Below are 27,563 nucleotides of genomic sequence, written 5' to 3' on the forward strand. Positions count from 1 at the left end.
AGGTGAAATTCACAATGAGGAGGGCACAGATGCAGAGGATAATAGCTGAACATTATGTATCTGAGGGGGTGTTTAAAGTGGAGGAGTTGGAGGTGTTTCCTGAACGTAAACCTAGTGAGCTTGAACTCCAGTACAAGTGAGAAAAATTAAAGATGGAGGCAGAGGCAATTTCAGGCTGGAGAGACAGAAAAGCAGTAAGAAAATACTCTTACTAAGTGTAATTAAGGGGAAGGCTGAGCAAGCCTATTCTGCTTTGACAGCGCTGAAGCAGCTTATTATTTATTTATTTATGCTTCCCCAATCATCGCCACTGGGCTATAAATGTGCAGGAGCTGTGTGTGGTTCAGTGCTTTGCTCAAGGACACACAAGCTGCCTTGGCTGACGCTCAAACTCATGACTTTCAGATCGCTAGTTCACCACCTTAACCACATGGTCACGCACCACACATTATGACCTAGTGAAACAGGCTGTGCTCAAAGCTTATGAGTTGGTCCCAGAAGCAGACAGGCAAAAGTTTAGAAATTTGAAGAAATCTGTGAACCAGACATACAGAATTTGCTTATGAGAAATTTGTGTGTTTTGACCGCTGGTGCACATCTGAACATGTAAATGATGATTTTAACAGCTTGAAAGAGTTGGTTTTAATTGAAGAATTCAGAAGGTGTGTCCCTGATGACAGAAAGATGTATTTAGATGGAAATGATGCTGCCACTATGGAGGAATCTGCTGGATTAGCAGATCAGTTTGCCTTAACTCATAAAGTTATGTTTACCCTGAATAAGAGTTTCCAAAAGGTACTTGTCAAGTTGTGGGTAAACCTAATGAGCTCACCCCAGTGGCCTGTACCTGCATTCGCTGAACCCTTTTCCAAAGTTATAGTGGATTGTGTTGGCCCATTGCCAAAGACCAAAGCTGGCCATCAGTATCTGCTAACTATTCTGTGTACCACATCCAGATTCCCAGAGGCAATACCTCTCAGAAATATTAAAGCTAAAACTGTGGCGAAGGCTCTCACCAAGATTTTCACATTATTCGATTTGCCTAAAGAAATCCAGTCTGATCAAGGATGTAATTTTACATTTGGATTATTCCAGCAGGTAGAACTGGGAGCAAAACAAATTGCATCACCTGCATACCATACAGAATCACAAGGGGCTTTAGAAAGATTTCATTCTACCCTCAAAACAATGATTAAGACATACTGTGTTGAAAATGGAAAAGACTGGGATGAAAGAATACATTTGCTTTTGTCCACAGAAAGAGAGTCAGTACAGGAATCACTGGGCTTTACTCCATTTGAACTTGTATTTGGTCGCAGAGTGACCTTTGACCTTGTTAAAAGAAACAGTGGATTGATGTTAACTCGTTAGACTATATTTTGAAGTTCAAAAATAAACTACACTAAACCTGTAATCCAGTGAGACAAAACTTAAAGATTTCTCAAAACAAAATGAAGTGTTGGTTTGATAACAGGGCTCGCGAAAGAAAATACCAGGTGGGAGATAAGGTACTTGCCTTATGTTGACGAATCCACTTCAGGCGAAATTCAATAGACCATATGAAATAGTCTCCCAAATTAATGATGTGAATTATGTAGTTAAAACACCCAACTGACTTGAACTAACGCAGGTGGTACACATAAAAATGATAAAGCCTTTTTTGACAAGCAGGTACCATCTGTGAGTGTTGTTGTCAAAACAAATGAAACTGCCAACCCTGAGAATGAAACAATTGACTTGTCTGAGACTTTTTACAAGCCAAACATGGTCCCAGTTAGGCTAATGAACTCGGTTGTTCCAGAAAACATTGCTAACAGGTTGTCTCATCTGCAGCCAAAGAAACAACAACTTGCTTGTCCGAGAAAATCTTATGGCGGTGCTTTGGAAGGATAGATTAGAGAGCTCTTCTAGGGAGGCCATTTGGGTGGAATTGAAGAATGGGAAAGGTGCAGTAACACTGATAGGAGTGTATTATAGGCCACCTAATGGGGCGCGTGAGTTGGAAGAGCAAATGTGTAAGGAGATAGCAGATATTTGTAGTAAACACAAGGTGGTGATTGTGGAAGATTTTAATTTTCCACACGTAGACTGGGAAGCTCATTCTGTAAAAGGGCTGGATGGTTTAGAGTTTGTGAAATGTGTGCAGGATAGTTTTTTGCAACAATACATAGAAGTACCGACTAGAGATGGGGCAGTGTTGGATCTCCTGTTAGGGAATGCGATAGGTCAGCTGACAGATGTATGTGTTGGGGAGCACTTCGGGTCCATTGATCAGAATAGCATTAGCTTCAATATAATTATGGAGAAGGACAGGACTGGACCTAGAGTTGAGATTTTTGATTGGAGAAAGGCTAACTTTGAGGGATGCGAAGGGATTTAGAGAGAGTGGATTGGGTCAAGTTGTTTTATGGGAAGGATGTAATAGAGAAATGGAGGTCATTTAAGGGTGAAATTATGAGGGTACAGAATCTTTATGTTCCTGTTAGGGTGAAAGGAAAGGTTAAAGGTTTGAGAGCACCATGGTTTTCAAGGGATATTAGAAATTTGGTTCAGAAAAAGAGGGATGTCTACAATAGATATAGGCAGCATGGAGTAAAGGAATTGCTCGAGGAATATAAAGAATGTAAAAGGAATCTTAAGAAAGAGATTAGAAAAGCTAAAAGAAGATACGAGGTTGGTTTGGCAAATAAGGTGAAAGTAAATCCGAAAGGTTTCTACAGTTATATTAAAAGCAAGAGGATAGTGAGGGATAAAATTGGCCCCTTAGAGAATCAGAGTGGTCAGCTATGTGTGGAACCGAAGGAGATGGGAGAGATTTTGAATGATTTATTCTCTTCGGTATTCACTAAGGAGAAGGATATTGAATTGTCTAAGGTGTGGGAAACAAGTAAGGAAGATATGGAACCTATGACAATTAAAGAGGTGGAGGTACCGGCGCTTTTAAGAAATTTAAAAGTGGATAAATCTCCGGGTCCTGACAGGATATTCCCCAGGACCTAGAGGGAATTTTGTGTAGAAATAGCAGGAGCTCTGACGGAGATCTTTAATATGTCATTAGAAACGGGGATTGTGCCGGAGGATTGGCGTATTGCTCATGTGGTTCCATTGTTTAAAAAGGGTTCTAGAAGGAAGCCTAGCAATTATAGACCTGTCAGTTTGACATCAGTGGTGGGTAAATTAATGGAAAGTATTCTTAGAGATAGTATTTATAATTATCTGGATAGACGGGATCTGATTAGAAGTAGCCAGCATGGATTTGTGCGTGGAAGGTCATGTTTGACAAACCTTATTGAATTTTTTGAAGAAGTTACGAGGGTAAGGCAGTGGATGTAGTCTATATGGACTTCAGCAAAGCCTTTGACAAAGTTCCACATGGAAGGTTAGTTAAGAAGGTTCAGTCGTTAGGTATTAATGCTGGAGTAATAAAATGGATTCAACAGTGGCTAGATGGGAGATGCCAGAGAGTAGTGGTGGATAATTGTTTATCAGGATGGAGGCCGGTGACTAGCGGGGTGCCTCAGGGATCTGTTTTGGGCCCAATGTTGTTTGTAATATACATAAATGATCTGGATGATGGTGTGGTAAATTGGATTAGTAAGTATGCCGATGATACTAAGGCAGGAGGTGTTGTGGATAATGAGGTGGATTTTCAAAGCTTGCAGGGAGATTTATGCCGGTTAGAAGAATGGGCTGAACGTTGGCAGATGGAGTTTAATGCTGAGAAGTGTGAGATTCTACATTTTGGCAGGAATAATCCAAATAGAACATACAGAGTAAATGGTAGGGCATTGAGGAATGCAGAGGAACAGGGAGATCTAGGAATAACTGTGCATAGTTCCCTGAAGGTGGAGTCTCATGTAGATAGGGTGGTGAAGAGGGCTTTTGGAACGCGGGCCTTTATAAATCAAAGCGTTGAGTACAGAAGTTGGGATGTAATGTTAAAATTGTACAAGGCATTGGTAAGGCCAAATTTGGAATATTGTGTACAGTTCTGGTCACCGAATTATAGGAAAGATATCAATAAATTAGACAGAGTGCAGAGACGATTTACTAGGATGTTACCTGGGTTTCAGCAATTAAGTTACAGAGAAAGGTTGAACAAGTTAGGTCTCTATTCATTGGAGCGTAGAAGGTTGAGGGGGGATTTGATCGAGGTATTTAAAATTTTGAGAGGGATAGATAGAGTTGACGTGAACAGGCTGTTTCCATTGAGAGTAGGGGAGATTCAAACTTGAGTACATGATTTGAGAGTTAGGGGGCAGAAGTTTAAGGGAAACACAAGGGGGTATTTCTTTACTCAAAGAGTGATAGCTGTGTGGAATGAGCTTCCTGTAGAAGTAGTAGAGGCCAGTTCAGTTGTGTCATTTAAGGTAAAATTGGATAGGTATATGGACAGGAAATGAGTGGAGGGTTATGGGCTGAGTGCGGGTAGGTGGGACTAGGTGAGTTTAAGGGTTCGGCACGGACTAGGAGGGCCAAGATGGCCTGTTTCCGTGCTGTGATTGTTATATGGTTATATGGTTTATATGGTTAACAGCTGAAGGAATTATTTCTGAAATTTAAGGATTTATTTCCCTTTGTTCCCAAGCAAACCACGGTCGTAGTACATGATGTAGATGTTGGTCAAGCTAAACTGATTAAACAACACCCAAATTGCATGAACGTAGAAAAGTGTAAATTGGCTGACCAGGGAATTGGGTATATGCTGGAGAATGGTATTATTAGGCCTTCAAAATGAGATTGGAGTCACCCTGCATTATTGTGCCCATACCTGATGGTAGTGTTAGATTTTGCACTGATTATAGAAAGGTAAATACAGTAACAAAAACAGATGCCTATCCTATCCCTAGAGTGGATGATTGCATCGATAAGGCTGGAAAAGCTAATTTCCTACAACGATTGATCTGTTGAAAGGGTATTGGTGTGTTCCATTGATGGACAGAGGTAGAGAAATTTCTGCATTTGTGACACCATCTGGATTGTATGAATACAATGTTTTGCCTTTTGGAAGGAAAAATGCTCCAGGAACATCCCAGAGAAAGACTGATTTTGTAATTCGAGGGTTAGAACACACAGATACCTATATTGATGACTTAGTTACAGGGAGTGGCACTTGGGAAGAGCATATCTCTGCAGTAGAAAAGCTATTTGATAGGCTTTCCTAGGGCAACCTTACAGTTAACTTGGCTAAGAGTGAATTTGGCCATGCCAGTATGACCTATCTTGGCTATGTTGTCGGTCAAAGCAAGTTGGCTCCTGTTCGGGCAAAAGTCCAGACAATTTCTCAAGTTCCTATTCTGACTGCTAAGAAGGCTCTTAGAAGGTTTCTGGGAATGGATGGATATTATCGTAAGAACTCTGCTGCGATTGCTCTTCCTCTGACCAATCTCCTGAAGAAGCGTGAAAAGTTTGTTTGGACCGACCCTTGTCAGAATGCATTTGATTGATTGATATCAGTATTTGAGATTAGGCCAATCAATGTAGTGCTGTCAGCAAAATTTAATTAGCAGATTGGAGCTGTGAGTGGCAACACAAGTCATGGGTGCACAGAGAGTAAAGGAGGGGTCCAAAGTGCCAACCCTGTGGGGTATGTGTGCTGAGGGTCAGAGAGACAAAGGAGATGGAGCCCACTCTTACTACCTGCCGGCGATCTGACAGGAAGTCCAGGATCCAGCTACACAAGGCAGGGTGAAGGCCGAGGTCTCTGAGCTCCTTGTCGATACTTCACACCTTTTTATGGCTACTGCTCCGCCCAAGACTGCAAGGAACGGCAGAGAACTTTGGAGAGCAGAGAACATCAGAGAAACAAGCCTCCACTCCATGGACTCTTCCTACACTTCCACTCCCTCGGAAAAGCAGGCCATGTAGTCAAAGTACCTCATAACCTGGACATTCTTGCTGCAAGCCCTCTCCCCCATCGGGGAAGAGATACAAAACCCTTAAAGTGCGTAACACCAAGCTGAAGGATGGCTTCCTGTCTGCAGCTATAAGCCAAATGAATGATAAAATGGACTCGACCTCACAATTTAACTGGACGTGACCCTGCACCATTTGCCTATCTGCACTACACTTTCTCTGCAGCCACAATGCTTTGTTACAGTGATTATTTTGTTGTATATCAGCTCAATGTACTGTTGGAATGTATCCATCTGTGTGGATGGTACATCAGGCAAGATTTTCACTGTAGCTCAGTACATGATGATAATAAACAAATTTCCCATTTCAATTGTGTGGAAATATTAAACAGACTGAGCTTCTGCTCTGGAAGCTCAGAAGGAAACTGAACTGTTGTCATTTCTGAGGAATGCAAATATATGGAAAATGCTTCAATCTCACATTACGATCTGTGGTACCTGGGATCAGGGTGGTGGGTCTCCCATCAGAATCCGGTTTAATAGCACCGGCATGTGTCATGAAATTCGTTGTCCCTGCGGCAGCAGAAGAACCTAATTCAGAACAATAGATTTTAACAATTGTGATTTAAAATATGAATCTACATATATATAGTACAAAAATGGAAAAAATGCAATAAGCTATTTTAATTGTGTGGAGCAATTTGACTGACCGGGTGTTGCTTTGGAATTTCTGAAGTGAAGCTGAACTAAATTTTACACATTTATGAGAAGCGCAGATAAATACAAATGGCTAAATTCTCACATAAACGGGTCAGACACCCAGAAACATTGGCTGCACTTCAGCACCACAAAACAGTGGAATGAAACAACAGAAAGTGTTGCAGAGAAATAAACATTGTCCACCCACGACGAGAGGATGTGACAGATCCAGATCTCACTGACTTGTCTGAACGGGGAAAGGTGAAGCTACACGGACACATAGAGCAGTGACCCGCAGATGCTGCAGATCTGCGGAACAACATGAACAGGAAACGGGATCAGGTGACGGGTGGAGGGACTCCCTCCTGAACTGTTGACTCTGCTCCTCGCCCCTCACACACTGCCCGACCCATCCACCGCATTCCCCACATTATTCCATATTTACCCCAGATACATGATTATTTTTCCACACCATATCTTCCCCGATCCTTTTCCCTCCACCTCCAGGTCACAGAGTCACCGGCTCAATTCCCAACCAGGTCCAAAACATAATTCAGACCCAAACAGGAAATGTTCACGTTTCATTTAAATCAGTTCTGTGTTCATAAACTCTAATTTCTATTTACATTCCTCCAGAGCCTTGCTGGACAGGAACTCTGAAACATCAAGTGAGAAACAGCAGGAAGAGGCCATTCAGCCCCTCTAACCATCAGCATGGAGGCGGCTGCTCTCCCATCTCAGCCACACGTTCCTGCCCGATCCTCATTTCCTCCATCCCTACGGTCTCCACACAACTGCCGGCCTCTGTTTTACATGGGGACGATCACTGAGTCTTCACCGCCCTCTGTGGTGGGGATTTACAGACATTCACCACCCTCGGAGTGGAGACATTTCCCCTCATCTCAGTCCCAGACAGACCACTCCTCTTTTCAGACACTGGGATCCCTGGTTCAACTGGTAATGATGTTGTGCATTTCAATGTTCACCTCTCAGTCCTCGATTCTCTAAATGAAAGGGTTATCACATTTCATTTTTCTTCATATGATGACCCACCACTCCAGGGATCAGTCTGGTGAATCTTCATTGCACTCTCTATAACAAATACTCTCTAACCACTTTGTTAATCCTCTATGGAATTAATTTCCATCTTCTGCAGCCTCGTGTTGCCCCAACCACTCACCTCCCACCCCTGTCACTATTTCCACCTTCCCACCTCCCCCTCACCTGGATCCACCTCTCACTCCCCAGCTCTTGCCCCATCCCCACCCCTCACCTCTTTTCTCTGACTATTTCCCGTCCACTCTCAGTCCAGAGGGAGGGTCTCGGCCCGAAATGTTGACGGTCCATTTCCCTCCACAGATGGTATCCGACCCACTGAGTTCCTCCGGCAGTTTGTTCTTTGGTCTGTTCAACCCGTGTTAGTTTGGGGAGCGGGATTTTACACCATATTCCAGGCACAATCTCAACAAAACACAAATAATTGTCACTTTGCCCGGACCATTGGCCCCGCTTGCAGGGCAACAGTCTGCCGGTGTTTGCCCCCAATGTGGTGAATCCCTCTGCTCGACACCACCGTGGGCTCAGACATTTCCACAGATGAGCCCCTCCTGCCCCCACCGGGACAAACATCCTGTCCGCCCCCTCCCTCACCATCTTCATCCTTTCAATAAAATCCTCCCCGGGAAACCGGCATCGAACCGACGGGCCGAGCGGTCTCCTCCGACCTCTCAGCGATACATCAGACTCCCGTCGCGGGAGACGCTTCACAAACGCCCCAACTTCCCTCGGAGGGAAATGGAAATAAATCAGAAAGCGGACATTTACTTTGAGGTTTTCTCCGCTCTGAGGAGGCGGTCGGCGCCTGAGCGGGGTAACGCCCACTCGGCTTGTCCGCCTCCGCGACTGGTTGTAACCAGTGATTGACATCGCTTAGCACCAATAGGAATAGCGTAGCTCCTGAATCCTCTGTTGACAGCGGTGGGGGAGGGGCTGGTCACGTGATTATTAGCCCAGCCGTTAAACCGATAAAGCTCGAGCACAGCAGCGCGTGGGTGACGTAAGACACCGTGCACGTGAGGGCAGATCCCGGTGTGGGGAGCCCATGTGTGACGTCAGGCGCGTGGGAACTGTGTCTGACGTCACCTGTGGGCGAGCGCTGGCATTTAAAAGCACCTTAAAGGACTTTTCAGTGGGACAACAACATTAATCACGGGTTTCATCACTGAATCCAGTGTTGTGGGATGTAAAGTCCCCTGTTATGTGTCCGGCTGTGCCGTGTTGTTGGTGGAGTGGGCAGCGTGGTGTTTGTCTCGATTCGGGTCACAACACCAGCATTGCCAGCGGGGTCCACACACGGTGTATTAGTCAACAGAAAACACTGTGTGTATTCTCAAGTGAGGAGTCTGTGTGGAGATGCAGCTTCCCTGGAGGTGGACGAAAGAGGACACACCAACAGGAGGAACCAGCTGCGGGAAGACATGATTTTTCAGGTCTGATGACGTGCTGAATGTACCATAACCTTCAGACTGAATCAGAAAACCATTCTGAGGGTATTTGAAATGTCAGAAGCAGAGGAGATGTGATCCCATGTCTCCATCAGACCCTCAGTGAGATGGTTCCAGTTATAACGTGCAGGGATGAAAGCACAGTGTTTGGGGTCTGATTTAATCACTGATTCTGACACAGTGAGAGGGTTAGTTTTGCTGTAAGGAAGCAACATTAATGCAAGAAGACACAGGAACTTCATCAGTTGCCAGTTGTTTAGCAGAAGTGACCAATCTCTATGCTACTTTGACAGAAACAGATATTCCCAGAGGTGAGAAAGGGGTGCAGTCTGGTTTATTTCAGGTTGGAGAGGGGTGTGGAGTTTTGAAATCAATTCCTTGTGGTGCCACCATCGTTAATTTACCATGTCCGGAGTGGTGGATCACACAGCACGGAAACAGGCCTTTGGTCGGCCATAACTGTTCTGACCATCCACTCACTGTCTACATTGGTCTCATTTATCAGCACTTGGTTCACAGCCGACTGTATCTCGGCAGTTTCAATGCTCATCCTCTTCGTAAATGCTGTGAATGGACCTGCCTCCACCACCACCTCGGGCAGTGAGTTCTAGATTTCAGCTACCCTGGTGACACCGGCTCCTCCGCTGTTGTGCGGGGTAGGGTTGTTTCCTTTGGGGGGGGGGCTCGATGTTATTGTTCCCTTTTGTCCAGAGGGGTGGGGTTTGTAGATTGGTGATCGGGATGCCGTTCTTTTTTTAAGCTGGGGTTGGGGTGGGAGTTTGATTTTTCTCTCTGAACGACTTTCATGCTGGGACTCACAAACACAACAGCTCGTTAGTTCCGCTGTATCTGTCAGTTCACCAGCGCTTGAATGTCGCCGATCCTTGAATGTGGAGACGGAGATGTTGGAGAAGACAGCGCCCCACTCGCGACAAGTAGAGCCTGAACACGTGTCCATCTCCGTGATCTGATTGGATACATCGCCATGACGTTCAGAGCACTGTGACGTCATTTCCTGGATCTCATTTTGGAAGGGATTCAGTCGGCCATCGCAGATTCACCAACAGCTTCGCTCTGGGAAGCGGCCGTTCACCTGCTCCATGTGTGCGAAGAGACTTATTCAGTGAACCCACCTTGTGATGTTCCGGTGAGTTCACAATAAATAGAGGCCACATTTCTGTCCGGAGTGAGCAAAGAGTTTTACTCAATCATCCCAGCTGCTGCAACACCAGCAACTTCACATCAGGGAGGAAGTTCAAATCAGCTCCGTGTTAAATGTTTAACCATCACGGTGACTGAAGGGAGCTGCAGGTTCATGAGGGACTGATACTGTCAGATTCTGCAGTTCTTGCGGCTGCTCATCGCAGCCAGGACTGAACCCTGGTCACTGAGCATTGGAGGAGTCTGTTCTGCTGATGTTAGACTTAAACTAGTCTGGTGTTTAATATTGTGGAGCTGTGAAAGATAAATCAGTTTGTATCAAATCCCGTGTCTCAGGTTCTTATCGTCTCTAACACACTCACAATGTACACTAGAGTGGCCACTCTGTCCATCTGGTCCCTGCCCATGTTTCTGTTCCATATCAGTATATTAAAATCTACCCCTGCCGTTCCCCCTCTCACTCTCCCTGTGATGACAGGTTACAACTAGTCACCGCTCCGTGGGATAGGAGATTTCTCTTGAATTTCAGAGAATCATAGAAATCTAAAACACATTACAGACGCTTTGGCCCACAATGTTGCGCCGACCATGTAACTTACACTAGAAACTGCTTTAAAATTACCCTACCGCATAGCCACCTATTTTCCTAAGCTCCGTGTACCTATCTAAGAGACTCTTAAAATACTCTATTGTATTCGCTTCTGCCACCATCGCTGGCAATGCATTCCACACAAACACCACTCTTTGCTTCAAAACCTTAGCTCTGACATCTCCTCTGTACCTACGTCCAAGCAGCTTAAACCTATTCCCCCTCGTGTTAGCCGTTTCTGCCCTGGGAAAAAGCCTCTGACTATCCACACGACCAATGCCTCTCATCATCTTATACACCTGCATGAATTTCCTGCATGATTTTCTCCGGGCTGAACAAGACGATGAGCTCACTGTGGTTGTGACGTTGTTCAGGGCTCCGGACGAAGTTGGTTAAACTCCTTCTTCTCCGCTCTTTTCAATGTTTTGTGTCATTTTCACCTATTTTAAAGGACTGTGCCTCAGACAGCTGGGTTGTTGCAATTTTTACGTACCAGCAGCAATAGATCACTAACGGAGTCTGGTTTCGATGTTAAAACCATTCTCTTCATTAGTATCTACTCCAAATCTAAAAGATTGAACGAAATAAACAGCAATTAACGGTGTTGTACGTATTCCAAACTATCAAACTTGGGAAACAATGCTTAAAGTCTTAAGATGGTAAAGTGGAAAAGTTCAGTAATCTACGGAACAAGCGAGTGAGAGGAGAGATTTGTAAATCCTCACGAACACGTAGAGAGAAGGCAATTACGAAGAATTCCACACACATTCCACGCTGGGTAAACGAAATAACAGTCGCCGAAGATCTTATCCGTCGATTAGTTCCGAATTCCACTTAGAAATATCACCAGGTGACAGTCACAGGAATATCGTCTTCAAGTGGTTACCACAGAACACCACGATTCCGGGTAAGGGAAATCCACACATATGGATTATACGAAGTGACAGTCACACATCCGTTGTGCACTGCGTGCCGATGATCAACCCAATCTTTTGGGCATAGCAATGACAAGCTGAAGTCTCTCTCACTCTTCCTCTCTTCCTCTCCCTCTATCTCTCTCTCTCCCCTCCCTCTCCTCCCCCCTCTGTCTCTCTGTCTCTGCTGCAGCGCCTGTGTGACGTCACAGACCCGCCTCACTCTGGCACTCAAAGCGACACTCACAGTAAACGTATCTGCGGTCTCGTAACACAATGCACCTCTAAAGTCTGACAGCAGACTGGCGAGTGAAACTTCGATGGTGCAGAGTCAGAAACCGAAGAGTTGCCAGCCTGAATCAGAGCTTTGCGGCTCCAGAGAGAGAATGGGTCTGGAGTTTACGAGGAAGAGGAGAGGGAAGAAACAGACCAACAGGATATGGCTACAAAAGGAAAATCAGAAAAATTTGGAAAAAAGATTGTTAGTTTCTGCAAAATACTGGTGGAAATCAAAAGATTAGGCAGCAATTGTGGAGAGAAATAAATAAACAACTTTTAGAACGAGCCTCTTCAGCATGCCTAGACTGTGGACTCCGCTGCTTAGTTACTACCTGAACTGCAGAGCTCCTCCAGCATTTTGTGTGTGTGCGTCTCTGTATGTCCAGCCACTGCAGAATCTCCTGTGTTTTATACTTGCATTTTACATTGGCATTAGATACACGTGGATATTGAATACATTGTTTATGTGAGCCGCTTCCTGCGGTAAAAAAGCTTCAGATTTTTTCTATATACCCGAAAAAAAATGAGATATGGACATTGAATCGGTGCTTCAAGAACTGTTTAATGGCACCGGTATTACCCAAAAGGCCTTGAAAATGTCGGTTGCAGGTAAGAGCGATTCTCCGTGTTTTTATCATAAACACCGACTTCGGGATAATTCCTCTGAATTTCGGACACCGTGACCAGCAACCCCGGGACAGTCCTGCCCTCTTCCCTCTCTCTCAGCCCCACGATCCGTACACGGGCCCCGGGGAGCTCCCGGCTGATGAGGGAATGGGAACCGATGGATCTCTCAGACAGAGCTGAGCTCCATCTATCTAAATGCAAGGATTAGGAACTCGGAGAAAGGGAACAAAACCCGTCTGTGGACACTCTCTGGAGGTCCAAGATTCGTATGTTACACGACCGCTGGACTAAGTGTGTAAATGTAGGAGCGGACTATGCTGAAAAATAGATGTGCTAGATTTTCTAAAATTGACTCGTTCTACCTTAGGCCACAACCTTATCTGTCATTCCTTATTTATTTATCTATCTATCTATCTATCTTATATATGGAAAAGCAGTATAACATTAGATGATCATCAGCATAAGATGAAAGTTTAAACCTTAGCCTTTGTTTTAAATTAGTACTTAGTCTTTTCTGTGATTAGAAAATCGGAATCTTGGTTAAATTACTGGACATAAAGTATGGTGAGGTGCAGTGCTAGCATTGTAGATTAGCAAAGATTCTACTTTGGATTGGACTTCCAGAGCACAGTTACTGGATATCCACAGGACAGTACTGTCGAAGAATAAGACAGTACTTTCAAATAGAATTGGAAAGGAAACGAGAGTGAATTTTTGCAGTGATGCAGGGCAAGAGAAAAGGATTGGAGTTGAAAGGATAGTTCTGGTTGATGATCTCCTTTTATGCCAACAATAATTTTATAATAATTATTCTGTGATTCTGTGTGAAGCTTTCCCTGGTCATTTGCCACCTCTTCTTGTGATTCTGCTCCTAAATGTGAAAACTTGGGGAAGTGAGTTTAAAATTATGCCATTGAACTGGTTGTAAGAATGGACCACACCTATTGGTCCTCATTTGCTTTATTCAGAGCCTTGTCAATAGCATAAATAACTGAATAAACATTTCATTAGAATGGGGTGGATTAAACTGAATATATAGGATCTTTAAATTATACCCCTTCCCACTTATTATTTTCACTGGAAAAGAGATGTTGAAATTCTAAGTAATCCTGACTAAAGTGTAATATGGTTTTAAAAAAAAGCTCAAGGTCAAATAAGTGTGAAACATCTGTCGAGCATTTTATAGGAAGGGACATTAAAGACATTCATCATTCATGCTGATTTTTCCTCCCAGCACTGCCGCAAATACACAAACCACCCCACCTCCCTTCAGACCTTCCCCATGCTGTGCCTGATGAACCAGCCAAGATTAGCAGTTCACCATCTGTGGGAAAAATTGAGTACAAATACCTAATAAGGTTGGGATGTGTACATTTGTCTCCCAATTTATGATGTAGGAGCATTGATATTATGCTGCTTTGTGCGTAAAATATACAATCCTCTTTGTTCAATTCTTTATTAGCTAGTGAACTTACAAGTTTGCTTCAGGGAGTTAAGCAATTTAATTTTAAACAAAAGCATGAATTGATAAATGTTACCAATTTTAAATAGCAAAAAGTTTATAGTATTTTTTTCCTGGGAAAAAATAAAAGGGGGAAAAATAAGACTTTTGGTCAGAAGTTTGAATAGTATTATGATGTGACTGCATTTTTCGAAAGAAAAGAACAAAAATTGTAGATATCCAAATGCAGAATGGTTAATTCTATGTTAAACTTGTGAATTAGGATTAAGAGATGCAAGATAATGTTAATTTAATAAAATAATTTAAATCCAATTAATGCTTTAAATCTGCAGTATACGTTCAAGAATGCATTTTAGGTAGCTCAACACCTCATGTAGGTCAGTCAGGTATCTCTGCTCCCTTTAAACTTGCACGTTTCTGTTTCCCAGATGACTTTGAAACTTACTTTGACCTTATTTTCACATCATTCTAGAATGTGATGTCTAAAAACAGTGATTTGGAAGTGAGGTATGATGTATTAATAAGAGAACATCTAATAATACAGAAAATCTGCTAGTCCGACACCCAAGACCCAACCATGGCAGGTTCACTAAGTTTTACTGTGGTTCGTCACATGTTTGGAGGGCTGTCGCCTGAAAGTAATGATCATTAATCACCATCAATGTTACATAGTTCACACTGAAAATAAAAGCACAAGGGAGAAATCGGCCTCTGCCGCACCTTTTTTTGTAGAGTGCTCAGTGGTTCATTTGAAATCAGGTACAGAATTTTCCTGCACTTCTGATGGGAAATCTGTTGGATGTGTTTCTGACAAACATAAACCCAAAAAATGTAATGAGTCAATGCACCAAGTGGATTGAACGCCAGCACTTTTGAACATTGTGTTTCAGCCTATTCTGTTTCAATCTTTATGAAATGTGAAATAATATGAAAGGTCTAGAACTTGATAGAGGGCTAAAAGATTACGAGAGGCATAGACAGGGTGGATAGTCAGTACCCGTTTCCCAGGGCACCAACAGCAAACACCAGAGGGCATATGTATAAAATTAAGTGAGGGATGTTTAGGGGAGACTTCAGGGGTAAGTTTTTTTTTTACACAGAGGGTTGTGAGTGCCTGGAATGACTTGCCAGGGGTGGTGGTGGAGGCTAAAACATTAGGGGTATTTAACAACCTCTTGGACAGGCACATGGATGAAAGAAAAATGGAGGGTTACGAGGTAGTGTGGGTTTAGTTCTTTTTTTAAGGTTTATATGGGTTGGCACAACATGGAGGGCTGAAGGGCCTGTACTGTGCTGTAGTGTTCTATTCTATGGCTCTAAAATCTTTTACATCACCAGTTGAGAAAATCATCTTTGTTCTACCTCCAATCACAAAGAGGAAATCTGCAGATGCTGGAAATCCAAGCTACACACACAAATTGCTGGAGGAATTCAGCATTAGTACTCTTTTCCATAGATGTTGCCTGGCCTGCTGAGTTCCTCCAGTATTTTGTGTGTGTTGCTTCCTCTACGTCCTCTTGCTCTGGACTTTTCTACTGGTGAGAACATGTTTTGTCCAATTCTCTCAGGGTTCGTAATGATATCAAACACATTTGCCCTGGGCAACAAGTAGCTTTCGCATCACAAATGTGCCAGACTCCAGTGAGACAGACTACTGCCCTTCCCTTCATATTCATTGGGATTTCATTCACTGAGTTCACCACCGTCAGTCATTGGGGACGGGTTCAGGGGGAATATATATGTAGAACACAGAAACTAGTGATGCCTGTTTGCATTTTGGTGATGCAAAAGTTGCTGGAGAATTTGCAAGTGGGAAGAAGTGGAGTGATATTTGGAAATCTGACTTCTTAAAGCGTAATTTAGCAAGCAAACCACATATGGACAATGTGCAAAAGCATTGGTGAGAAACTCCTGCATTTCCTGTTACAGGCCTGCTACACAGGTTGTGTGAGAGTGCAGATGAACTCGATCAAACCCAGAGGAGATCAAAGTTCCTATTGACAGTGCTTTGCTAGCCGTGAAAATGAATACCTCTCTATATAAAATTCATTGTGCACATCTTGTCACTGGGTAAAAAATACACAGTACAAGATTTATCTGCACACTGGTTATTACAAATTAGAGGGTTAATCGAGGGAAGGAGGGGAGACCTGCAGTGTCCCTGATGCCCTCCCCTACAAGATGTGCATCCAGCTGCAACTTGTAACCCTGCACTTCAATGAGCTGCTTGAAATGGGTGAATTCCATATCATCCAGCACTTGGAGGGGGTGATAGATATGACATGAAGAGAGGTGAGTTACACCCAAGGTGCAGGACACAGGAAACTGGGTGAGGGTCAGGAAGGGGAATGAGGTTAAATAGGCATCGCAGAGTACTCTTGTGGCCATTTCACACAACAACAAGTGGACCACTTCAGAAGCTGTGGGGGGAATTACCTGGCAGAGGAAAGTCAAAAGACTGATAGGGGATTTGTTAGTTAGAGGAACAGAACAAGAGGGGATGAATATCCTAGTGGTAAGAGTTGCTAGTGGTAGTGAGCAGGGGAGGGGGTGATGTGGTTAAAATATGTTGTAGGGGGAATGGGAGCCAGAATGACAGAACAGATAGTGGAGAGGGTGAATTGAATTGACTTTATTAGTTACATATTTCATAAACATGAGGAGTAGAAATATTTACCTTACATCATCTAAATGGGCAATGTGTAATTTATAGTAATTTATAATAGATAGTTTGCACATAGGACAGTCAATATAACATCGAAATGCAATTGTATCAGCATGAATTAATCAGTCTGATGGCCTGGTGGAAGATGCTGTCCCAGAGCCTGTTGGTCCTTTTGCTGTGGTACCGTTTCCTGGATGGTAGCAGCAGGAACAGTTTGTGGTTCTGGTGAATTAGGCCTATTTGTCCCTGGTATTCGTTGGGACCTTTTTACACACCTGTCTGTGTAAATGTACTGAATTGTGGAAAGTAGATTGTGCAATGTATAATTTCCTTGTTTATATTTAGAGACATTTTTTGGTGTATAAAATGATGAGGGGTATTGAGCGTGTGAGTGGCCAGAGGAGTGTTTTTTTCCCCAGGGTTGAAATGGTTAATGCCGCTTTTCCACACACCCATGGACCCTTTGTCCATCTCTTGAGTAAATAGAGATGGAAAAATATTTAAGATCTCCCCCATCTGCTTTGGTTCCACACATGGATTGCCATTCCAGTCTTCCAGAGGACCAACTTTGTGCCTTGCAATCCTTTTGCTCTTAATCTATCACTAGAATCCCTGAGGATTATCCTTCACCTTTTCTGTGACAGCAACCTCATGCCATCTTTTAGCCATCCTGATTGATTTCTTATGTGTTCTCTTGCATTTCTTATACTCCATAAGAAACTGACTGCCTATCCCTGATATGCAATTCCATTTTGTGCTTTACCAGGGTCTTGCAGGGATTGCAATCTCTTGCAATCCAAGTTTTCCTACAGTTTCTATCTTTACCTTTTATTCTGACATACCCGCTTACTACTTTCAAAATTTCACTTTGAAGGCCTCCCATTTACCAAGCACACCTTTGCCATAAAGCAGCCTGTCCCAGTCCACAGTTGCCAGATCCTAGTGTTGATTCTAGGTGTTGATCCATGCCCTGAACACATCCACCTTTCCTACTCTGCTCCTTGTATTGAAATATACAGGGCTCAGCATATTCACTGCACCATGCTCAACTTTTTCATTCCAGACTTTGTCTGAGGCCTGAACAACATCTGTCTCCACAACCTCTCCAATACCCATTCTGTTATTCAGGCTCCCATTCCCCCTGCAACTTTAGTTTAACCCCTCCCCCCACCCCCAACCACTCCAACCTCCCAGCATTGAGCTCTATCACACCTTTGGCTTTCCTCTCCCAGACCAATAAAAAGGAGGTGCATACCAGGTACAGGCAGATAGGAACAAATGAGGTACTTATGAAATACAGGAAATTCAAGTGAACACTTATGGAAGAAATAAAGGCATGAGGTTTCCCCAGCAGACAAGGTCAAGGAGAATCCTCAGGGATTCTGCAGATATGTTAAGAGCAAAAAGATTGCAAGGGAAAAAAATAATTCTCTGGAAGATCAGAATGGTAATCCATATGAAAGGATAACATAGACTTGGGGAGATTTTTTTTTGCATCCGTATTTACTCAAGAGATGTACACCGAGTCTATAGAAGTGAGGCAAAGCCGCATCAACTTCATGGACCCTGTACAGATTACAGAGGCCGAGGTGTTTGAGGCAAATTAGTGTGGATCAATCCCCAGGGCCTGACAAGTTGTTTACTAGGACCCTGCGGAAGACAAGTGCAGAAGTTATTGGTGCCTTAGCACAGATATTTAAATCATCCCTAGTGACAGGTGAGGTACTGGAGGATTAGAGGACAGACAATGTTGTTCTGCTGTTCAAGACAGGCTGTAAAAATGAACTAGGAAATTATACGTGGGTGGGCTTGACATCAGAACTGGGAAAGTTATTGGAATGTGGGTCCAGGAACCAGGTATATACTGTAAGTATTTGGATAGGTGTGGACTGATAAAGTATAGACAGCATGGCTGTCGCCAATCTTATAAGGCCTCTCGAGGAAGTTATCAGGGAAGTGGATGAAGGCAAGGCAGTGGATGTTGTCTACATGGACTTCAGCAAGGCACTTGACAAAGTCTCATATGGGAGGTTGGTCAAGAAGGTTCAGTCACTCAGCATTCAAGATGAGACAGTAAATTGGATGAGACACTGTCTTTGGGAGAAGTCAGAGTGTGGTAGCAGATGGTTGCCTCTCTGACTGGAGGCCTGTGACTAGTGGTGTGCCACAGGGATCAGTGCTGGAACTGTTGTTGTTTGTCATCTATATCAGTAATCTGGATGATAGTGTGGTTAACTGAATCAGCAAATTTGTGGATGACAACAAGACTGGGGGTTCAGCGGAGTGCAAGAAGACTATCATGGCTTGCAGTGCGATCTGGACCAGGTGGGAAAATGGTTTTAGAAATGGAAAATGGAATTTAATGCAGTCCAGTGTGAGTTGTTGCACTACCAAGGGAGATCTTTCAGAGTGAATGGTCGGGCACGGAGGAGTGTTGTAGAAGAAAGGAACCTGGGAATACAAGTCCTTAATTCACTGAAAGTGGTATCACAGGTAGGTAGGGATGGAAAGAATGATTTCAGCCCATTGCCCTTCATGAACCAAAGTACTGATAACAATAGATGGATGTTCGGTTGACTTCTAGAAGACATTGGTGAGGCCTAATTTGGAGTATTGTGTACAATTTTGGTCACCTACCTACAGGAAAGTTGTAAAAGAAGTTCAGAGATTTCAGAGAAAATTCACAAGGATGTTGCCATGTCTGGAGGATTTGGGTTAAAGAAAATATTGAACAAATCCGGACTTTATTCCTTGGAATGCAGATGATTGAGGGGAGATTTGATTGTGATAGAGAGGCACAGATAGTGTTAATGCAAGCTGGCTTGTTCCATGAAGATTGGGTGGGACAACAACCAGAGGCCATGGGTTCAGGGTGAAAGGTGAAATGTTAAGGGGAACATGAGGGGAAACTTCTTCACATAGACGGTTATCCGGCTGTGGAATGAGCAGCCAGCACAAGTGGTGCATGCGAGCTCGATTTCAACATTTAAGAGGTTTGTGTTGGTACCTGGATGGTAGAGGTGTGGGAGTGGGCTGTTTAAATAGTTCAGCACAAACTAGATGGCCCAAAGGGCCTGTTTCCATGTTGAAATTTTCTATGATTGTGACAAGAACCTGAAATAATACAAAAATTCACTCTAACCCCTTTTGACAGCTGTGTGAACCAACCAGTCATTTCAGCAGGAATTTTTATGTGGCGTTAAAACTGTGACACTTTAAGTTAATAATACATAAAAGCAGATCCCAGCTGCAAGTCAAGAAAAACTATTTGCGTGCGAGTGTTTCAGTTACTGAGGGGCCAGGAACCCATGCAGCTCAGTGGGAACAGGGAATAATACCAACGGAGATAGTCAAACTGAGCCAGGGCACAGATTGGAGACGGCAGAAATGCCCCATTCTTATAGAGACAGGAAGAGCATCAGAGAATTGATGGTCATTCCAGATACCAGCACTCTGCCCAGTCAGGAGATGATTTCTCTGTCCAGCTTGGGTAGAACCTCACTGTAACAGTGTGATACCAGATCAAGCCTTGGCAACTCAAGTAATCTCATCAGAAATGTTGTCCTACACCCATTGATGGAGTTTGTAAATCTTTTTACAGGTTAAAAATGAGAAGGAATTCGTCTTCAGGAAGCTCAAACACGGCACAACAGTTTTGTTGTCTCTGCCTAGATATTTAAGAAGTGGAGCAAGGGATCCAATTGACCACCTTCCTGCTCAGACTGTGGGGAGGGATCCTCTCGGTCATTTGACCAACTGGCACGCCTGTAATTTACACAGGAGAAAGGCCTTTCATCTGCTCAGACAGTGGGAATGGATTCACCCGGCCATCGCAACTGAAGGTACATCAGCAAGTTCACACTGGACAAGGCCATTCACCTGTTCTGTGTGTGAGAAGGGATTCAGTCGGTCTTCCCACCTGTGGACACACCAATCAGTTCACACCACACCGGGCAGAGGCTGGTCAACTGCTGAATTTCTGGGAAAAGGATTCACTCAGTCATCTGACCTGATGGCTCACCAGCGAGTTCACACTGGGGAGAAGCCGTTCACCTGCTCAGAGTGTGGGAAAGGATTTACACAGTCATCTACCCTACTGGTACATCAGCGAGTTCACACTGGAGAGAAGCCGTTCACCTGCTCAGTCTGTGAGAAGGGATTCACTCATTTAGCTACCCTACAGAGACACCAGCGAGTTCGCCCGGCGGAGAAGCCATTCACCTGTTCAGAATGTGGGAAGAGATTTACTCAGTCATCCCACCTACAGAGTCATCAGCGAGTTCACACTGGGGAGAAGCCGTTCACCTGCTCAGTCTGTGAGAAGGGATTCACTCAGTTAGCTACCCTACAGAGACACCAGCGAGTTCACACTGGGGAGAAGCTGTTCACCTGCTCAGTCTGTGAGAAGGGATTCACTCAGTTAGCTACCCTACAGAGTCACCAGCGAGTTCACACTGGGGAGAAGCCGTTCACCTGTTCAGAATGTGGGAAGAGATTTAATCAGTCATCTAACCTACTGGTACACCAGCGAGTTCACACTGGGGAGAAGCCGTTCACCTGCTCAGAGTGTGGGAAAGGATTTACACAGTCATCTGCCCTACTGGTACATCAGCGAGTTCACACTGGGGAGAAGCCGTTCACCTGTTCAGACTGTGAGAAGGGATTCACTCAGTTAGCTACCCTACTGAAACACCAGCGAGTTCACACTGGGGAGAAGCCGTTCACCTGCTCAGTCTGTGGGAAGGGATTCTCTGACTCTTCCACCCTTCTGATTCATCAGCGAGTTCACACTGGGGAGAGGCCGTTCAGCTGCTCCGAATGTGGGAAGGGATTCACTCAGTCATCCCACCTACGGAGTCACCAGCGAGTTCACTCCGAGGCGAAGCCATTCACCTGCTCAATTTGTGGAAAGGGATTCACTCAGTCATCTACCCTGCTGGTACATCAGCAAGTTCACACTGGGGAGAAGCCGTTCACCTGCTCAGTCTGAGGGAAGGGATTCACTCAGACATTCACCCTACAGAGACATCAACGAGTTCACACTAGAGAAAGGCCATTCACCTGCTGAGAATGTGGGAACGGATTCACTCAGTCATCCCACCTACTGGCACACCATCAGTTCACAATGGGGAGTGGCCATTGTTATGAATCTCTAGGTTTTGTTTGCTGTGGAGAGAGAGAGAGAGAGAGAGAGATTAAGAAGGCAAATGTGTCTGACTTGCAGCTTGTTTACATCGCGTGCAGCTTGTTTAGTTTTAACTGAGGACACAGACACTCAGAGACAGATAGAGACAAAGGAGGAAAAATGGAAGAATTGAAACCAGGGAACTAGTGGCCAAGGGTCACTGTTTGGAACCTTCCTTCGCCCACAAGGGTGGACAAATTATCGATTCACCATACATCGAATGTGTGGTTGTCACCTCATTTGATCCATAGCAGAGGATCTGATTTGGGGTATCCTGTGGAGACCACTTATGTGTTAACCCTTGCCTGGCTGTGGTGTGGTAGTTCACTTGAAGATGATACCCCTTATGACAAGTCACTTCGGGTGATAATTAGTATGTGGATTTGGAAGGATGACAGATAAAATCTACAGCGACTGTCGGTCTCGTTTTACCACCATGGAACCTGTGGAATATGACATAATGGCCTTCTCTCAACATTTACCCTGGATTACAAATATCTCTCTCTCATCACTTATTCTGTAGTTGAACTGAACTTTCATACTTTACCATCTCAAGAGTCCAAGCCTTGTTTCCCCCGAGCTCAATAGTTTGGGAGTTTTATTTCTACAGATTTATACACATAACACTCATGAGGAAATCTGTAGATGCTGGAAATTCAAACAACACACACAAAATGCTGGTGGAACCCAGCAAGCGAGGCAGTATCTATAAGGAGAAGAAATGTCGATGTTTCAGGCTGAGACCCTTCGTCAGGATTAACTGAAAGGAAAGATACAAAGAGATTTGAAAGTAGTGGGGGGAGGGTGAAATGCGAAATGATAGGAGACAGGAGTTGGTGGGATGAAGCTAAGAACTGGAAAGGTGATTGGCGAACGTGATACAGAGCTGGAGATGGGAAAGAATCATTGGACAGGAGGCCTCAGGAGAAAGTAAGGGGCGGGGGAAGCACCAGAGAGACATGGAAAACAGGCAAACAATTAAATATGTCAGTGATGGGGTAAGAAGTGGAAGAGGGGCATTAACGGAAGTTAGAGAAGTCAATGTTCATCCCATCAGGTTGGAGGCTACCCAGCCGGTATATAAGGTGTTGTTCCTCCAACCTGTGTTTGGATTAATTTTGACAGTAGAGGAGGCCATGGATAGACATATCAGAATGGGAATGGGATGTGGAAATAAAATGTATGGCCACTGGGAGTAGTCTGTTGCTGCTGGTTCTTTTTTAAAGCGTTATGGTTTGTAACAAAATGGGGCCTGCGTCTGGGATATGAACAAATTTAAGGATTGATTTAATATCGATTTCGTTGGATAAATCCCTTTTGATTTATTTGTGTGTGGAAAATCTGCAGCAATGGATGTTGATAGATATCTGGAAGTGTCAGGCATTAGAAGACACCAGAAGGATTGAGTTATTGAGTATTGCTAAAGTGTTAATATTTGCTAAGGTGAAATTGACAATGAGGAGGGCACAGATGCAGAGGATAATAGCTGAACATTATGTATCTGAGGGTGTGTTTAAAGTGGAGGAGTTGGAGGTGTTTCCTGAACGTAAACCTAGTGAGCTTGAGCTCCAGTACAAGTGAGAAAAATTAAAGATGGAGGCAGAGGCAATTTCAGGCTGGAGAGACAGAAAAGCAGTAAGAAAATACTCTTACTAAGTGTAATTAAGGGGAAGGCTGAGCAAGCCTATTCTGCTTTGACAGCGCTGAAGCAGCTTATTATTTATTTATTTATGCTTCCCCAATCATCGCCACTGGGCTATAAATGTGCAGGAGCTGTGTGTGGTTCAGTGCTTTGCTCAAGGACACACACGCTGCCTTGGCTGAGGCTCAAACTCATGACTTTCAGATTGCTAGTTCAACACCTTAACCACATGGTCACGCACCACATATTATGACATAGTGAAACAGGCTGTGCTCAAAGCTTATGAGCTGGTCCCAGAAGCAGACAGGCAAAAGTTTAGAAATTTGAAGAAAACTGTGAACCAGACATACAGAATTTGCTTACGAGAAATTTGTGTGTTTTGACCGCTGGTGCACATCTGAACATGTAAATGATGATTTTAGCAGCTTGAAAGAGTTGGTTTTAATTGAAGAATTCAGAAGGTGTGTCCCTGATGACAGAAAGATGTATTTAGATGGAAATGATGCTGCCACTATGGAGGAATCTGCTGGATTATCAGATCAGTTTGCTTTAACTCATAAAGTTATGTTTACCCTGAATAAGAGTTTCCAAAAGGTACTTGTCAAGTTGTGGGTAAACCTAATGAGCTCACCCCAGTGGCCTGTACCTGCATTCAGTGAACCCTTTTTCCAAAGTTATAGTGGATTGTGTTGGCCCATTGCCAAAGACCAAAGCTGGCCATCAGTATCTGCTAACTATTTTGTGTACCACATCCAGATTCCCAGAGGCAATACCTCTCATACATATTAAAGCTAAAACTGTGGCGAAGGCTCTCACCAAGATTTTCACATTATTCGATTTGCCTAAAGAAATCCAGTCTGATCAAGGATGTAATTTTACATTTGGATTATTCCAGCAGGTAGAACTGGGAGCAAAACAAATTGCATCACCTGCATACCATACAGAATCACAAGGGGCTTTAGAAAGATTTCATTCTACCCTCAAAACAATGATTAAGACATATTGTGTTGAAAATGGAAAAGACTGGGATGAAAGAATACATTTGCTTTTGTCCACAGAAAGAGAGTCAGTACAGGAATCACTGGGCTTTACTCCATTTGAACTTGTATTTGGTCGCAGAGTGACCTTTGACCTTGTTAAAAGAAACAGTGGATTGATGTTAACTCGTTAGACTATATTTTGAAGTTCAAAAATAAACTACAGCAAACCTGTAATCCAGTGAGACAAAACTTAAAGATTTCTCAAAACAAAATGAAGTGTTGGTTTGATAACAGGGCTCGCGAAAGAAAATACCAGGTGGGAGATAAGGTACTTGCCTTATGTTGACGAATCCACTTCAGGCGAAATTCAATAGACCATATGAAATAGTCTCCCAAATTAATGATGTGAATTATGTTATTAAAACACCCAACTGACGGTGAACTAACACAGGTGGTACACATAAATATGATAAAACCTTTTTTGAACAAGTAGGTACCATCTGTGTGTGTTGTTGTCAAAACAAATGAAACTGGCAACCCTGAGAATGAAACAATTGACTTGTCTGAGACTTTTTACAAGCCAAACATGGTCCCAGTTAGGCTAATGAACTCGGTTGTTCCAGAAAACATTGCTAACAGGTTGTCTCATCTGCAGCCAAAGCAACAACAACTTGCTTGTCCGAGAAAATCTTATGGCGGTGCTTTGGAAGGATAGATTAGAGAGCTCTTCTAGGGAGGCCATTCGGGTGGAATTGAAGAATGGGAAGGGTGTAGTAACACTGATAGGAGTGTATTATAGGCCACCTAATGGGGCGCGTGAATTGGAAGAGCAAATGTGTAAGGAGATAGCAGATATTTGTAGTAAACACAAGGTGGTGATTGTGGAAGATTGTAATTTTCCACACGTAGACTGGGAAGCTCATTCTGTAAAAGGGCTGGATGGTTTAGAGTTTGTGAAATGTGTGCAGGATAGTTTTTTGCAACAATACATAGAAGTACCGACTAGAGATGGGGCAGTGTTGGATCTCCTGTTAGGGAATGCGATAGGTCAGCTGACAGATGTATGTGTTGGGGAGCACTTCGGGTCCATTGATCACAATAGCATTAGCTTCAATATAATTATGGAGAAGGACAGAACTGGACCTAGAGTTGAGATTTTTGATTGGAGAAAGCCTAACTTTGAGGGGATGCGAAGGGATTTAGAGAGAGTGGATTGGGTCAAGTTGTTTTATGGGAAGGATGTAATAGAGAAATGGAGGTCATTTAAGGGTGAAATTATGAGGGTACAGAATCTTTATGTTCCTGTTAGGGTGAAAGGAAAGGTTAAAGGTTTGAGAGCACCATGGTTTTCAAGGGATATTAGAAATTTGGTTCAGAAAAAGAAGGATGTCTACAATAGATATAGGCAGCATGGAGTAAAGGAATTGCTCGAGGAATATAAAGAATGTAAAAGGAATCTTAAGAAAGAGATTAGAAAAGCTAAAAGAAGATACGAGGTTGGTTTGGCAAATAAGGTGAAAGTAAATCTGAAAGGTTTCTACAGTTATATTAAAAGCAAGAGGATAGTGAGGGATAAAATTGACCCCTTAGAGAATCAGAGTGGTCAGCTATGTGTGGAACAGAAGGAGATGGGAGAGATTTTGAATGATTTCTTCTCTTCGGTATTCACTAAGGAGAAGGATATTGAATTGTCTAAGGTGTGGGAAACAAGTAAGGAAGTTATGGAACCTATTACAATTAAAGAGGTGGAGGTACCGGCGCTTTTAAGAAATTTAAAAGTGGATAGATCTCCGGGTCCTGACAGGATATTCCCCAGGACCTAGAGGGAAGTTTGTGTAGAAATAGCAGGAGCTCTGACGGAGATCTTTAATATGTCATTAGAAACGGGGATTGTGCCGGAGGATTGGCGTATTGCTCATGTGGTTCCATTGTTTAAAAAGGGTTCTAGAAGGAAGCCTAGCAATTATAGACCTGTCAGTTTGACATCAGTGGTGGGTAAATTAATGGAAAGTATTCTTAGAGATAGTATTTATAATTATCTGGATAGACGGGATCTGATTAGAAGTAGCCAGCATGGATTTGTGCGTGGAAGGTCATGTTTGACAAACCTTATTGAATTTTTTGAAGAAGTTACGAGGGTAAGGCAGTGGATGTAGTCTATATGGACTTCAGCAAAGCCTTTGACAAAGTTCCACATGGAAGGTTAGTTAAGAATGTTCAGTCGTTAGGTATTAATGCTGGAGTAATAAAATGGATTCAACAGTGGCTAGATGGGAGATGCCAGAGAGTAGTGGTGGATAATTGTTTATCGGGATGGAGGCCGGTGACTAGCGGGGTGCCTCAGGGATCTGTTTTGGGCCCAATGTTGTTTGTGATATACATAAATGATCTGGATGATGGGGTGGTAAATTGGATTAGTAAGTATGCCGATGATACTAAGGTAGGAGGTGTTGTGGATAATGAGGTGGATTTTCAAAGCTTGCAGGGAGATTTATGCCGGTTAGAAGAATGGGCTGAACGTTGGCAGATGGAGTTTAATGCTGAGAAGTGAGAGATTCTACATTTTGGCAGGAATAATCCAAATAGAACATACAGAGTAAATGGTAGGACATTGAGGAATGCAGAGGAACAGGGAGATCTAGGAATAACTGTGCATAGTTCCCTGAAAGTGGAGTCTCATGTAGATAGGGTGGTGAAGAGGGCTTTTGGAACGCGGGCCTTTATAAATCAAAGCATTGAGTACAGAAGTTGGGATGTAATGTTAAAATTGTACAAGGCATTGGTAAGGCCAAATTTGGAATATTGTGTACAGTTCTGGTCACCGAATTATAGGAAAGATATCAATAAATTAGAGAGAGTGCAGAGACGATTTACTAGGATGTTACCTGGGTTTCAGCAATTAAGTTACAGAGAAAGGTTGAACAAGTTAGGTCTCCATTCATTGGAGCGTAGAAGGTTGAGGGGGGATTTGATCGAGGTATTTAAAATTTTGAGAGGGATA

At 43.4% G+C, this 27,563-nt stretch overlaps 1 pseudogene; it reads left to right on the forward strand.

Moving 5' to 3' along the window:
- Nucleotides 1–12,598: 12,598 nt before the first annotated feature.
- On the forward strand, nucleotides 12,599–23,210 carry LOC132388982 (zinc finger protein 229-like; annotated as a pseudogene).
- The last annotated feature ends 4,353 nt before the right edge of the window (nucleotides 23,211–27,563 follow it).

The sequence above is a fragment of the Hypanus sabinus genome, unplaced genomic scaffold, assembly GCF_030144855.1.
Source record: "Hypanus sabinus isolate sHypSab1 unplaced genomic scaffold, sHypSab1.hap1 scaffold_447, whole genome shotgun sequence".
NCBI classification, from domain to species: domain Eukaryota; kingdom Metazoa; phylum Chordata; class Chondrichthyes; order Myliobatiformes; family Dasyatidae; genus Hypanus; species Hypanus sabinus.